The sequence below is a fragment of the Haliaeetus albicilla genome, chromosome 5 (genome assembly GCF_947461875.1).
Source record: "Haliaeetus albicilla chromosome 5, bHalAlb1.1, whole genome shotgun sequence".
Lineage (NCBI taxonomy): Eukaryota > Metazoa > Chordata > Aves > Accipitriformes > Accipitridae > Haliaeetus > Haliaeetus albicilla.
Window position 1 is genome coordinate 25,616,256 of NC_091487.1, and position 14,106 is coordinate 25,630,361.

General features: G+C 41.1%; 1 long non-coding RNA gene across 1 annotated transcript in view; it reads left to right on the top strand.

Moving 5' to 3' along the window:
- Positions 1 to 101: 101 nt before the first annotated feature.
- Positions 102 to 14,106, top strand: part of LOC138685321 (uncharacterized) — a 63,279-nt gene continuing 49,274 nt past the window's right edge. The window contains exons 1-2 of the long non-coding RNA XR_011324556.1: positions 102 to 182; positions 9,379 to 9,459. This is a non-coding gene — a long non-coding RNA (uncharacterized lncRNA). The remainder of the gene's footprint in view (positions 183 to 9,378; positions 9,460 to 14,106) is intronic.

Consider the following 14,106-nt stretch of genomic DNA (forward strand, 5'->3'; position numbering starts at 1 on the left):
GAGGCGGCTGCGGCCGGGTGATAAGGGGGCGGGGCGGGGCGGGAGCGAGCCGCTGGGCGGGGGCGGGGCCACGAGGGGCGGGGCCACGAAGCGACCGTTTAACGGTCGCCTAGAGGGGCAGCTCGCGGCCGGGCGCGGGGCCGTTAGCACGCGGCTGCGAGTGGTCTTCGCTGGGGGTTTAGGTGGGTGAACAGGGCCGGGGTTCGGCGGCTGGAGGGTCTGGGGAGGTGGCCCCGCTGGAAGTGGGGGCAGGTTTCCAAGCAGCGGTAGCTTTGAGAGACAGAGGAGCTGGGGTAAAATTCCCAGGTAAAAGGCAGCGAGTCACGGAGAAGGTAACTGGGGTGCTCCTGTTTTGACTTTCGAAGTGGTACAAGGTGGTCATGGAGGATGGACTTTCCTCAGGTGGGAACTGCATGGCTGATCCGGGGTGTGCCACATGTAGTGTGTCCCTCACGGGAGGGGCTCAGCGGGGCTCTTCTGCCTGGAAAGAGACAAAATGCATCTTTATTTGAGGTCTGGAGATGCACCACAAGTGAAAGGCTGAGAGCTTTGCTCTGGTTTCGTGGTCTGGTTCTCCATTTCAGCTCTCCTGTAGTACTGTGAAGTGTGCAGCTGTGATAGGAGGTTCTCCAAGCAACGCAGGAGATGTGGAAGCCTGTTCTCCAGTGTGTTCCTGGCACAACGGTTGTGTCCTCATCCATAAGAACCAGGCTATATCCTGCTGTGGACAAGCCTGCTGACTGTGTTTTCTCACCACCCTGTAATATTAATCCATTTTGAAAGCTCTAGTATAAGAAAAAAGTGTTCTGTAACTTAAGCACCAGGTAAAGAACTGCGTACAATTTAACAGGTCAGCTGTTGAGGAACCTTCTGAAGGGCATCTCTAAATGCTTGCGTTTAGTACTCCAAACAAAGGGCTGTTGTTCAGCATCAGTGAGGGGAATGAGTGAAACACATCCTGGGTCTGGTTGCCATGGAATTTGATGTGTCCTGAGAACTGGGTATAACCTTTACTGAGTCTGAGAGAAGATTTCCATGAGAAATGCCACTGTCTTGTAATTGTCTGTGGGCAGATGTTTACACAAGATCATTTCTGAGGGCAAAATACTTGAACACAGCGTCTCTGTTGAACTCAACATTGCCCAAATTGTTGAAAGCTTGATTTCCTTTCAGGAAAATTAAGCTGAATGCATATCCCTGCTTCTTCCTTCTGCCTTCCAAACAAATCACCAGCACTGCTTCATGCAGCCTACATGGACTTCTGTAATACTTAAACATATACTTCTTCACTGAATAAGGATTTTCTCTTGAATGGGGACCTTGAGCAGTGCTGATTTATCACTTCAGTAAGGTTTTTAGTGTTCTTATGGTTGTCTTTGCCTTTTACGTGTGAGCAAGTGGAAACTGGCAGAGGTTGACTCCTTATATCTAAAGAGGTGGCAAAGCCTGTGGCAGGAATTGGTCTATAGCCCCCTGAGTGGACGCATTTTGTAAGAATAGTTCATACCTTCCCATGTCCTTGGTCCTTTCTTCCCCAGTGGTCCCCAGTTCCTCTACGGACACAGGCCTGGAAGTGTGCCAGTCATGCGATGGCAGCGCACAGGCATATTGTGGGACATCATCTGCATTTTGGTTGAGTGTCAGGTATATTTCCAGTAACAGCACTGGGGAAAGGAGGGGGCGCAAAGGCTTTAAATGCTTCTTTTAGAGCTGTATTGCCTCCCCTAGCTGACACTGAGCACAGCTGTCCGTAGAAGCAAGGATCCTGGTTTTGATTTTGAGCTCCAGCACTAATTCATGGCTGATAATTCACATTGCCTTCTATCCCTCAGCTTTTCCATCTGTAAGAGGGAAATGCTAATAACCCTGACCTGCAGCCAGAGATTCTGTAAAGATTATTTGGCATTTTTGGCACATTAAGAATTATTATTTCCTAAAAATGAAAATAATGTGTTGTAGTAGAAGTGAAATACAATCCTTGTAACTTTAATGCCTTAAAATATATTCTGAAATACCGGTTGGAGAAAATGTAGCTGATAATCATCAGTAGGCCTCAGAATAAGGCTTGTCAGGGGATTTTTGCTTCAGTTTCTATTAGTTAATTATTAGGCAGTGTCCCTCCCTTCTGGCCATCACTTTAAATAATTTGGCAGCAGTAGGGGATCAGTATTTTAAGGTAATAACATGGTACTACACTTTGTTTAGGTGGAAAGAGTAAAGCACAGCCATGCTGAGTGAGTCCCTGCAGTGGGGACTGAACGTAACTAAGGTGACAACAGAGGACAGAGACTTCGCTGCCTCTTCCACACAGCTAGCGTTTCCTCATCCACAAATGTTGTTACCAGTGGCGCAAGCTGTGTAATGGACATTAAACACTGCCTCTAATTTCTGGCAGCAGATTCTTGTGGCTAGGATGATGAGGGACCAGAAGACCATTCAATTTTTTTAAATAACAATATAAATTTCATTTACCTATGCTCTGTAGAGGAAGACTGTGCAGACAGTCTGTGTGAATCACACCTGAGAATGGTTTAAAGGGGTGAAGTTTTGTTAAGACAGAGTTAAGATTTGCTGGTAGTGAAAGAATAAATAACATTGATAAAGGATTGAAATTAAGTCAGAACTTCTTTGAATAAAGAAGTTATTTCATAAGATATAAAATATTTGATAAAAGTATTCAAGTGGTGTAGAGAGCACTTGAAAAAAATTCTCTCCTCTGCTCTTCTGGGTGAATTGGGAGTTTTGTCTCTGTTGGAGGGGGATCCAAAATTTGTTTTTGTAAACATGGATATTGAGTGATAGTGGTGACTTTCTGTTTTTTAATGTCTTTTACATTTTGATTAATATTTTACTTTTTAATTTCTGCCGATCATTTATTACTATTCTGTCATTTTGTTTTTAAAAAAATCTTCAAAAGCACTGGACTGTTCTTTAAGCAATGTCTTTGTGAACTTGCATAGGAGCAATTAAAACACTCACCAGAGATTTCTAGTTCTCAATGGCAATTCTAGGCCACTATTTCCATAGTTTAGTTAGCATACATTTTCTTAGTGTGAATTGGAACCCTTCATTTAAGATCTCAATGGTCTTAAAGTTCTTTTCCAACCTAAGTGATTCTATGATTCTATATAACACTAAATGTTGCTTAGAGCATGAGCAGGGGTTGTGCTGTCTTTATCCATCTTGGCCTAACTCTTTGTGACCTAAGCTTGCCTATGCCATTAACTTCCTTTTTTGTAACTGTTTCAGAGTGGGTTCCCTTGTCTGTATTCCTGAAAGAGCTCGATGAAAAGCCTCGTGACAAATCAGCATCTTTCTGAATCTATTTCCCAGGCTTTATTTAGCTCTGAAGCTATTATCAAAACCCACTGAATTTCCATCAGTGTTTTTTACATATTAATTCTATTTAATTTTGTGTGTGTTTGGAATGCTTCTTTCAAATGTACCTGTAGTTTGTTTAACCTGATTTTCAGAACTTTGCAATTGAGTCACCCAGTGCCTTTGTATCATGCTGGATAGCTTGCAACATACTTTGTGAGGGCTCTTCTCCTGAGAGCTGTATTCCTATGTATCACAGATTCCTTTGCACCTGTAGGAAACTTCCTGCAGATTCACATATTTTCATCCAGGCTTGAGTCTACTGGTGGTAGTTATGAGAAGAGGTGAGGAGCTGAAGGGCAGGAAGCGAAGTCTGCAGCTGCCTGACTGTGCTTGGGCCCTACAGTGTCTAGCTGAGTCTCACTGCAGAGAGGAATGGGCTGGGAGGGATGTCATGGTGGAGTCCAGGATGGCCTTGACCTGACAGGTTAGCAGAGCTGCTGTGCTCACTGAAGGGATGGGGGCGAAACCTGTATAGTTTTTTAGTTGCAAATTCTCTATGCAAAATCATTACATGAGATATGGTGTTAATTTGGATTCACAGTACTTATGTTCTATGAACGTATTTTCATGAACCTTGGCTTTTTTTGTGGAATAAGTGCCGGAGCTGAATTTGTTAAGTCTAGGGGAAGAGAACCCTGAGAGGGTACAGTCTTTAGATGTATAAAAGGTCCCTGAAAAAAGCCATGTCTTATGCTTCTAGGGTATATAGGACAAGAACTAATACATGTTTGAAATGTAATGAGAGATTCAGGTTATACATTAGAAAAAACTTTCCATAAGGACAGTGAAAGACTGCAAGAAATGGCCTCAGCAAAATATGGAGTTGATAGAATTGAAAAGTTTCAAGTATTGTTCGTCAGCCATCAGTCAGGAATTATTACAGTTGGACTCGATAATCTTAAGGGTCTTTTCCAAACTAAATAATTCTATGATTTAGAGTTGATCCTGCCTTTGGGAGGTGGGGAGAGAACCTATATGACCTGTTAAAATCCCTTATGGCCCTTTCTTCTGTGCCTGAAAATCAGTAGCCTAAGGTATTGACCACTGAAGGTGGGGTGAGTTTTTGCCAATTTGAAGGGCTCTCTTGATGTTGAAGTAAGGTCAGCTTGCTTCCATGAATGACCCTTGCTCGTACAAACAGCCTCTTGGATTCCAGTTACTGCACTTAAATGAGTGAAATAGTGTGCATCAGGATGGAACAGCAGAGCAGAGTGGCTTAATGGAAGTTTTCTTTGTAATATCTTTTTTACACATTATGTGAACTACCTTTTTAAAGTGTTTGGCTTGTTGTTTTTTGTTTTTGTTTTTTTTTTTGTTTTTTTTAAAGCTGCTTTCAGTTAGAGTGTTGAAACTCATGTTTTAAGTGGTGTTTTTTGTTTGTGTGGTGTTTCCTTTATCTGTGTTTAGTTTTCTCCAGCTCACAACTGTGCTGCCTTTAGCCTGTTCATAAAAATGTCTTTATGTACAATGAAATCCTCTGCTGTGCAGAAAACCCTGATGAGATCAGTATACTGCTGAGCAGTATGCGTATGCTGCAGTAGATCTTTGCCCAGAGCAGGAATTCTGCCTTTGCCCCTAATTCTGCTCTTGCCTTGGCTCTAATCGGGAGTATCTCTGAAGATAACAGCAAAGCTTCTGTTATTTGATTGCAAAGCTGATGTAATCTTTAGTCTGCCTGGAAGATTGACTGGCATAGCAGTGCCAGAATAGACCTATTCTGTGGGCAGCTAAGAATGACTTCATCAGAGACTGATATAATGACTCCACACATTTTCCTATTCAGGTGCAGTCATAATGATTACTTTTCCTGTGAAGGTCAGACCTAAGAGAGAGGACACTTAGATCCAATCAAGTTATCAAATATCTGCAAATATTTGTGAAACGTCTGCATTTATCTTCCTTTATCATTGACCTGTTGAGCTGTCACATAACCCAGCACATCGTGGCATGTCATTCTCCGTCCTGTCTGTCACACGGTCAATACACCAGCCATGCATCATCCAACACATGGAGATTCACACACTGGGACTCAAGAAGGCTGAAAGGTTAGGACTTGCTGGAACGAGGAGAGGACTATAGATGGTGATCAGAACTTTACAACTGGACTGTTTTGTTTGGAGTTTCTAATTTGTTCTTAATAATAACTCTGCTTGATGACAGGGACTTGGAGAGGGCTTGGGTGTGGAGTTTCAGGGTTGGGAAAGGAAGCAAACAGCCTATCGTCTTGCATGCTCTGTGCCACCCCAGCTTAGAGGCAGGGTGTGAGACCAAAAGCTAGAGTTTTGGGTTGTGTGCAGAACTGGTATCTGAAGATTTGTTCATCCAAATAGGGAACAGAAAAAGCACCGTGATACATGGGTGTTAAGTGAAAGAACTGTAAGTAGAAATGCTTTCTGAAGTTCCGCTATCTCCTTCAGAGAAAGACCATAGGCTGATAGTTTCACATCAAACTTCAGTGAAAGGAAGTTGAACAGCTAACAGGTATGAAGTATTCTACTTAGCTGGGAAGGAAAAGGGGCTTTGTTTCCTGAAGAGAGTGGAAAATTCCAGTTTTAGGAGTCATAAAAGAGTTAAAAGAACTTTCTTCTATATGAGTGCTAAACAGATATAGCTCAGTTAAAACCTGAAGTTACACTAGCAAAAAAATGGTGGAACATAAATTGAAAATAAGTTCACCTGATTTTAAAGTTAATTATCTTCTCCAGTGAGGTTTTGGATAAAGCTAGAAGGTTCTTTTATCATCAAATTCTTAATTTCCTTTCTGTCCATCTGATATTTTTTCTAGAGGTGGAGAGGAAACAGGCTTCTATCCCATAAAACCTTTTTCCTGTTCTACACTGGTACAGAACAGACACTTCTGAAAGATTTAACTGGAACCAGAATAATGAATACAACAACACGCAGGGTATTTGTTTAGGTTTTTGGAAGAACTGCTTTCAAATCCTGGCAATGCTTTGTGTGAAATAGAAATTTAAACATAGATTTCTTGCATACAAATGGGTATGCTGACCTTGGGCTATAATGTGAGTCTTTTTTTATATGGGTTGGAGTGAGCATTCAATTATACATACAAAAGTCACTACTCCCAAACTAGCCACGTCAGGAACTTACATGGAGCTTTAGGTTCAATTCCCCGTGCCAAGTCTCGTCATGTATGTGATTTGAACTTAAGTCTGTCTTACCATTGACTCTGCAGATAGTCAGTATGTTATGGAATTGACACCTCTCCCTTTTGGTTTGATCAGAAAATCCTCCTTGAACCTGAGTAACCTTTCTTAGCAGAAATTTATTTTTCTTCAAGAAATTTCAATACACTGGCATTTTCCAAGAGCAAAGGTATTTCCTCAAGAAATGTTTGATTATTTTCTCAGTCAAATTGGTCCTGAACATTTTTTGTTTGCAGCTTGGTCCTTAGTGTTTCCAGTTTTAACTTTGTCACTTAGTGGTAATAGATTTTTTTTTTTCCTGAAGCCTGGGATAAAGTTATTGCAGCAAAGCAACTTTCAAGTGCTGCGTGGCTTTTAGAGATCTGTGCTGCCTTACTTCCTCTCTGGTACTCTGTTCTGTCTGTGCTTCTCCAGTTTTCTTGTTTGTAAGCCTGCAGCATCCTTGCAAAACGTGACAGTTCTACTCTTTCCATTCTGCAAAAGGAGAAATGAGACAACTTAAGCATGTGCTTTTAGTGTAGGTGAAAAGACTGTGTGATCACTGACCTCGAGCAGTATGCTCAGTGGAGTGAGCCAGGTAACTGGTTTAGAACCACCTCCACGCAATGACACCTGAATGTACCAGCATTGACTCTGGTTCATACTGGTGCAGCACTGCTGTGCCACATGTGGTTCCTGGCTTGGAACCCGCAGCTCAGAGAGCTCTGTATCATTCTCTGCTGTGAGTTGTAAACTTGTCCTGAATGACCTGTCCAAGATCACACGGGAAGACACTGGCAGAGCAGGGACTTAATGTGAGTTTTCTCCTAAGCAGCAAGCCAACCTTCTTTAATTTGTTTCTAGGCTACATAAATAGTGAGTAAAAATTCTGTGCATCTGGAAAGACTTCTTCAATATTTTTTGGAAAGTGGGTTAATTCCTATAACAATATAGGTTTGGAGGGCTGGAGAGAATTGGTTGGAATGGGATTAATTATGCTAAGGAAATGCTTAGTTTGGCTTTCACTGTTGGAAGTGCAAATAAGATTTTGATGCATCAAACTTCCATCTTGCTTTTCTTTATTGAAGTTGGAGTAGGAATGCATCGATTTGCCTTATTTTGTCATAGACTGAAAGGAATTGTTATACATTGAGGAATGTATTAGAAGAATATTAATAAAATGTTTCATTAAAAAATGGGTTTATCTCTAGTAAGGAAATAGTACATTCTTTTTGTTAGTGTTAATCTCCTGGTTCTTGATTCTGTCTCCGCCTTTCCCTGTTTACTAATTCATAGTCCTATTGTGCCCAACTTAATAGCTGACAACAATGTGAAGATGGTGGTATTTTTTTGTGCTCTCTGCAGTGTGGAACCATTTTCTTGTTTGCACAATGCATTAGTCTGTAGTGTTCTATGCCATCTTTGAAAGCATGGCAAGTGTGAGGAAACTGGAGTGTTAGTGGGTGCAGCTGCAGTGTGTTCCTGATGCCAAATCCCACCCTTTGCCTTAGCAGTAATATCAACACTAAATGTAGAGAATGGCCAAAAAACTCCAAATGCAATTTTTAAAATTATGTTCCATTAAAATTCACATGAGAGGGGAGCAATTCTCTGACTGAAAAGTGGAAAAGCTTGTGGAGAGAACAATACTTTTTGAAAAGTATTGTAGTAGTTGGCATCATTTCCTTCTCCAAACTAAGCCTCTGCAAACTTTTGAGTTATACATTGCATAAGAAAAGGACCAGAGAGGCTGCACTAGTGTCCTAGTTTGCGCTTTGCTTGAGTTCAAGAGTGTTTGTGCACTTCCTGTTTGTTAAAAAATACTGAGTTTTGAAGACCTAAATTTAACCAGGTTGACGCAGAGCCACAGAATTAACTGTTCAAGCTGGAGATGCTCAGACAAGGTGATTTGTGAGTGAGACCTTTATTCTTGGCTTCTTTCTCCAGTGTATTTCCCAGAAATAAAACATATAGGCCTTTAAGAAAAGAAAATGCCCGTTCCAATATGAAAGTGGTCTAGAATAAAGCTCTGCTTTTATTTTACCAATGTCTCAGTCTGTCTGCTCGGCTTCCTTTCTGTGTAGGTCTCCTTGCTTAGAAGAAAGCTGGCACATTAGGATGCCAAACAAGGACCAGAAAACAATGCACAGGAAGTATTCTGGAGAGAATCCCAGCCAAATCATAACAAATCCAGCCCTATCCTTAAAGAATTTTACAGTGCAGTTCTTCACTATCACCCTGGTTTGCTGAAACTTGCTAATCTTCTAGTAATGATACTTTTGCATTCATTAATGCATGTCGTGGTTTAACCCCAGCCAGCAACTAAGCACCACGCAGCCACTCACTCACTCCCCCCCCATCCAGTGGGATGGGGGAGAAAATCAGGAAAAGAAGTAAAACTCCTGGGTTGAGATAAGAACGATTTAATAGAACAGAAAAGAAGAGACTAATAATGATAATGATAACACTAATAAAATGACAACAGTAGTAATAAAAGGATTGAAATGTACAAATGATGCGCAGGGCAATTGCTCACCACCCGCCGACCGACACCCAGCCAGTCCCCGAGCGGTGATTCCCTGCCCCCCACTTCCCAGTTCCTAAACTAGATGGGACGTCCCATGGTATGGAATACACTGTTGGCCAGTTTGGGTCAGGTGCCCTGGCTGGGCATGAGAAGCTGAAAAATCCTTGACTCTAGTCTAAACACTACTGAGCAACAACTGAAAACATCAGTGTTATCAACATTCTTCACATACTGAACTCAAAACAGCACTGTACCAGCTACTAGTAAGACAGTTAACTACATCCCAGCTGAAACCAGGACAATGCATTACTTTTTTTTTTGTAGGTGGTGTATTGAATGTGCTTGATGCCACACAGCGCCATCTATTCATACAGAGGAGAGAATTTGTTACTGCAGATTTTGGAGGTAGGGTTGGGTTTACATGGAAGTTAAGGTGTAGTACAAAGAGCTGATTTTTTTTTTTTAGCTGGCTGTGGACTAAAAAGATGAGTTTTCCAAGGGAATATCATATAAGGAATATACTGCAGGGCTCAAGGCTCACACTCTGGGAGTACGATGGACTCTGCAGAGGCTCAAGAGGTGTTGCTTTCCACCCCAAATTGTTCACTTTGTTAGTGTTAGAATTGGAAATTAGTTGGACAGTTAATAAGTCTGTACTTAGAACTATGGAGATTATATTTTTCGCCCTCTCCAACTGAAGTGGTGCTGAATCTAAGTCTCAGGTTGACCTGTGAGTATTTGAAAGCTAGATTTTTATTTTTTTTTTACTTCAGGCTTACAAAGAGGCTGTGTTTGTGAAAGCTTTGTGCCATATTTAATAATTTGTCTATTTCTCCGTACAGTGATTATTTAGTTTTTTTCCCGGGTAAAAATGTTATGGGGGGTCGTAGGCATGAGAACAAAATGGGAGGAGTGACATCTAGTGGTTAGTAATGAAAATGTGCATAATTAAATTTTTTTCTCTCAGGACAGTGAAAAGTAAAGCAATTCCTAATAAATGGCCTGGGATTCACTTAGAATTTATAAAACTTGAAATTTAGACATAATTTCTGATCAGTGCAACTTCTTCTGTGTGCTGTCAGCCTCTGGTAAGCAGTAACTTTCTTGCTTAATAACTGATGCCAAGGAGTGAGTTTAATGTCTGGTGCCAAGGCCTGGTTACTCTCAACACACTCTAATGTCTTCTTTTTTCTATTTTCCATTTCATTGTTTTTAGGAATATTTTTACATGACTATCCATTTCCCACAACCAGAATGACTTTAGGATCATGTGGTTTTATGATTTATTTCTTTTTAGGGTATTGGAGGGAGGTCATCTCATGAATAGCTCAGTTGTAAGGAAAAATTATTTTAAAAGAAACTGAGCTTGGCAAAGATCAACTGTTTTGTTGTGTTGAGAATGTAACTTTCTCATTTATTGCTCTCAGTGTTAGAAGAGTTGACAGACACTGTTCACTGTTTACTTCCACTGGGACGGATTCTAGTCCTGGACTGGACTTCCATCATCCAGCCCAGGTCTCTGCTAGCTCAGGCAACCTTGTTGAATGGATTCTAAGAGTACAGAGTGTATTACACCTGTATGATGCCTGGTGGAGGAAATGGGTGGTTTTAGTAAGTTCTTTTCTGTTGTAATTTCCAAGGACTCATTTTCTAGGCTACTGGACCAGTGTTAACTAATCTTGCTATCAAATCCTTATGAACAAATTCCATCTGTCAGGTTCCCATTGAAGCAGGAGCTAGATAAAATCTCTGTCACTCCAGGGCAGTGCTTGGCTTCTTGTGTTATACAACACTATGATTTCAGGTTTAATTTGGAATGTCCAAGAAATGAGCTAGTGTATGGTCGTATTTTTTAGATCTCACTAGTGAAAAATGTTGTGTCTTCCCACTGGCCTGGCAGGCTTCGGAGAGAATGGAAACAGACATTTCCTCAGACTTGAGAAAGGAGCAAGATCCACTGAAATTAGATTAATCTCTCTTATCTGGCTTCCTGGGAAGTCACAAGCATATTCAGAAATCCCCCTGCCCATTCATTGTAGTATGAAGTTGGGTAAGTTTTTGGGTCAACTTAGATTAGTGGCCACTGCAGTTGAGCCAGTAATTAAAATAATATGGCAAATTCTGTGCTCCAGAAGGCTTTTGGGATGTATAGTATATAAATACATATGTAGCTATGGAAAATTCTAGGAAAAGAGGTGGCATTTAATACCAGGGAGGAGCAGTAGCTGTGTCAATCTGTCGGGTCTCATGAGTCTTTGATTGGGCCTTGGATACATCCAGATGATTCTGCCCAGCTTTGTTTCCTTTCAGTTCTTCAGGGGTACAGAAATGGAGAGAGGAAGATAAAGGGATGTGTGGCACATGTGCTGTGTGTGTTAGTAACACATCCATCACAGCTGCAGGGTCTGAAAGAAGAAGGAAGGAAACAGGTGAAATCTCTTGTGCTCACAGGAAGTCAGCATCTGTTTGAATGGTAGCAAATGACAGATTTTTTTCCTTTAAAACTCTGTGCTCTCATACTGTGAGAAAAGGACAGGTTTGTCATTGCTAGCTACCTCCTTTATGAAGCTGTAAGGTGAGCTTGTTTGGATGGATGTTTTGTGGAGAAGTCCATACTACATCAGGGACAAAGCCCAGTGCCATCACTGAGTTCTTCTGGAGTGGGGAGTGTTATGAACAGGAGCTCTATGTAGGGGAAAACAGCAAAGGAATTTTTCTCAAACTTCAGTGGTTACAGCTACTGGGATATGACAGAAACCATTCTGAATTTAGCTTCCGTGCTCTAACAGGTAGAAGAACTTCTTCAAAATGTATGTCTATTGCATTATAACTTCTGCACGTATTTTTCAATTATGGTTTGTGATATGACAGCAATTACAGATGAAGCCACACCAGCTTCTTTTCCTGCAGTGAGTCAGGCCTCCTTTCTCCAGCCACAGCTTCATGCATAAAAGTGTAAGAAATGCCTTATTGTGTCAAACCAATGGCCCACCTAGTCTAGTATTTCTGCCCTGGACAGTAACAGCAGACAATACTACATGGGGCTAGGACACAATCCTGACCCTTTCATGTTGTGCATTCCCCTCATTCTTTCCCAGCATCCACAGTCAAAGGATTAGGATTATTAGGAGGTACACTTGTGCCCATTCTCTTACCTGTTTTGGAACTGCTGTCCATAAATTAATCCTGATTGTATACCCTGCTCTTTTTGTCTACCCTGCTGATATTATCGGTCTCCTCAGTCCCATATGACCAGAAATTCACTACTTGCTCTGTTTGTAAAGGAAAGTTATTGCTTTTTTCTGTTTTAAACCTATCTTGCACATAGTTTGAGTGAGTGCCCATAATTGTAATATTGCAAGTTTAGGTGAATAACAGTCATGCTCTCACTTTCTCCATCACCTTCATGATGTAATTCTCAGTTGTATCCCACTCAGCCTGCATGTCTCCAAATTAAAGAGAGAAATCTCTGCTCGTAATGCAGCTGCTCCATCCCTTAAATGCCTGTTGTACAATTCATGTGCTTGCATGAAACACAAATGCTTAAGTGTTCATACAAATCAGTCTTTCACTAGCTGCATTTCCCAGCTGTCTGTCACAAGGCAGAGTTGGCTGCCCAGTTAAAGCAGCCAGAGTGATCACAGCATAACTATTTTTTTGAGCACCTTCTATTTGACCTTTTTAAAGCTGTAGCAAGCAGATTCCAAGAACACTTGTGGGTTCAATTGCAGCAGCTTTCTGACTTTGTGGATGGAGACTGGCCAATTCACAGCCATCCCTATGGACGTCTAGCTTTTACTTGGCCTGAAACCAGCTGTTACAAAGTGCCAGATCCTCACTGTTTGCATGTGGAGTTTCTGGTCATTTGGGTTACAGTGCTGGCCAGTCATCCATTTGTACTTTTTGTGGTGATTCTTGCCTGTCTCAATACTGAATCTGTAGAGTCATTTTTTACCTCTTGGTAGTTAGTACCCTTGCTGTGTGTGACATGATATCCATGGTGAGAATGTGGCCAGCTGCAGGGCAGTTACAGGTAGCAGCCACACGTGAAAGCACTTGCACTGGTTTTGGCCAGGACACTGATGTCCTCCATCTTAAGAAGTGGATCTTTGGAGTAAGCTGATGCTGCAGTCAACATCTATCAGCTCACTGGTCTCTAAAAAGGGTGGAGGTTACCTTCAGGTGGTGTGGTTATCATAAAACTGGTTCTTACATGTTACTTTTCTTGACTTCTGGCAGCTTATTACAGATTAAGTTGTCTTGGTTTATTGAAAATAATCCAGATGTTATTTTTAATCATAAATTGATGAGTTATTACTTTCATAGATGACTGAGTAGCTATTTTTGGGACCCATGTTGAGCACAGACCCTTTTCTCAGTTTTAAGTCCTGTAACTCATTTGACTAGATAGTGAAGGGAAGGCTGAAATGTTTAATTTTATTATATTGGTAAGAATTAAAGGGTGTAAAAGAAAAGATACCTAAGACTAACACTTGGTCTAACTAAACATGTATGACTATATAGTCTGGTAAGCAGAAGACTGCAAACAGAAAATTTGCTATATTTTGTTCTCTTTTAGAAAAATAAAGATTTAAAAAATGGAATGAAGGCAAATGTTGCTTTCAGATATGAATAAAAATTATTGAATGTGTCCACCTACTCTCAACTTATTGCTGATTTTGCCATATTCATGTGGGAATAGTGTGAGCTACAACAGTATTGTGTTGCAGTGACCCTCATTGTGTAAGGCATGGGGCACATTTTCTCTTGCAGGTTCTATACACACAGTGCTATGAAACCTGCAGCACCTTTTCTGGATACATTCTGTATTGGAGTGTTGTCCTGTCTCTTAGTAAGAATGATACTGCCCAGAGTCAATCTTTCACATCTCTAGCTGCTGCATTTTCAGTGCCAAGAATGTAACCTTGTCCATCCTTTGCACCAGATGGTGTCCTGGAAACTTCATAGGTCAAAATAAGCAATGACTACATACCAGAATAAACTCTCTCAGACAACTAGTGAAGAGCAAACACATACATGGTTGGTTCACCC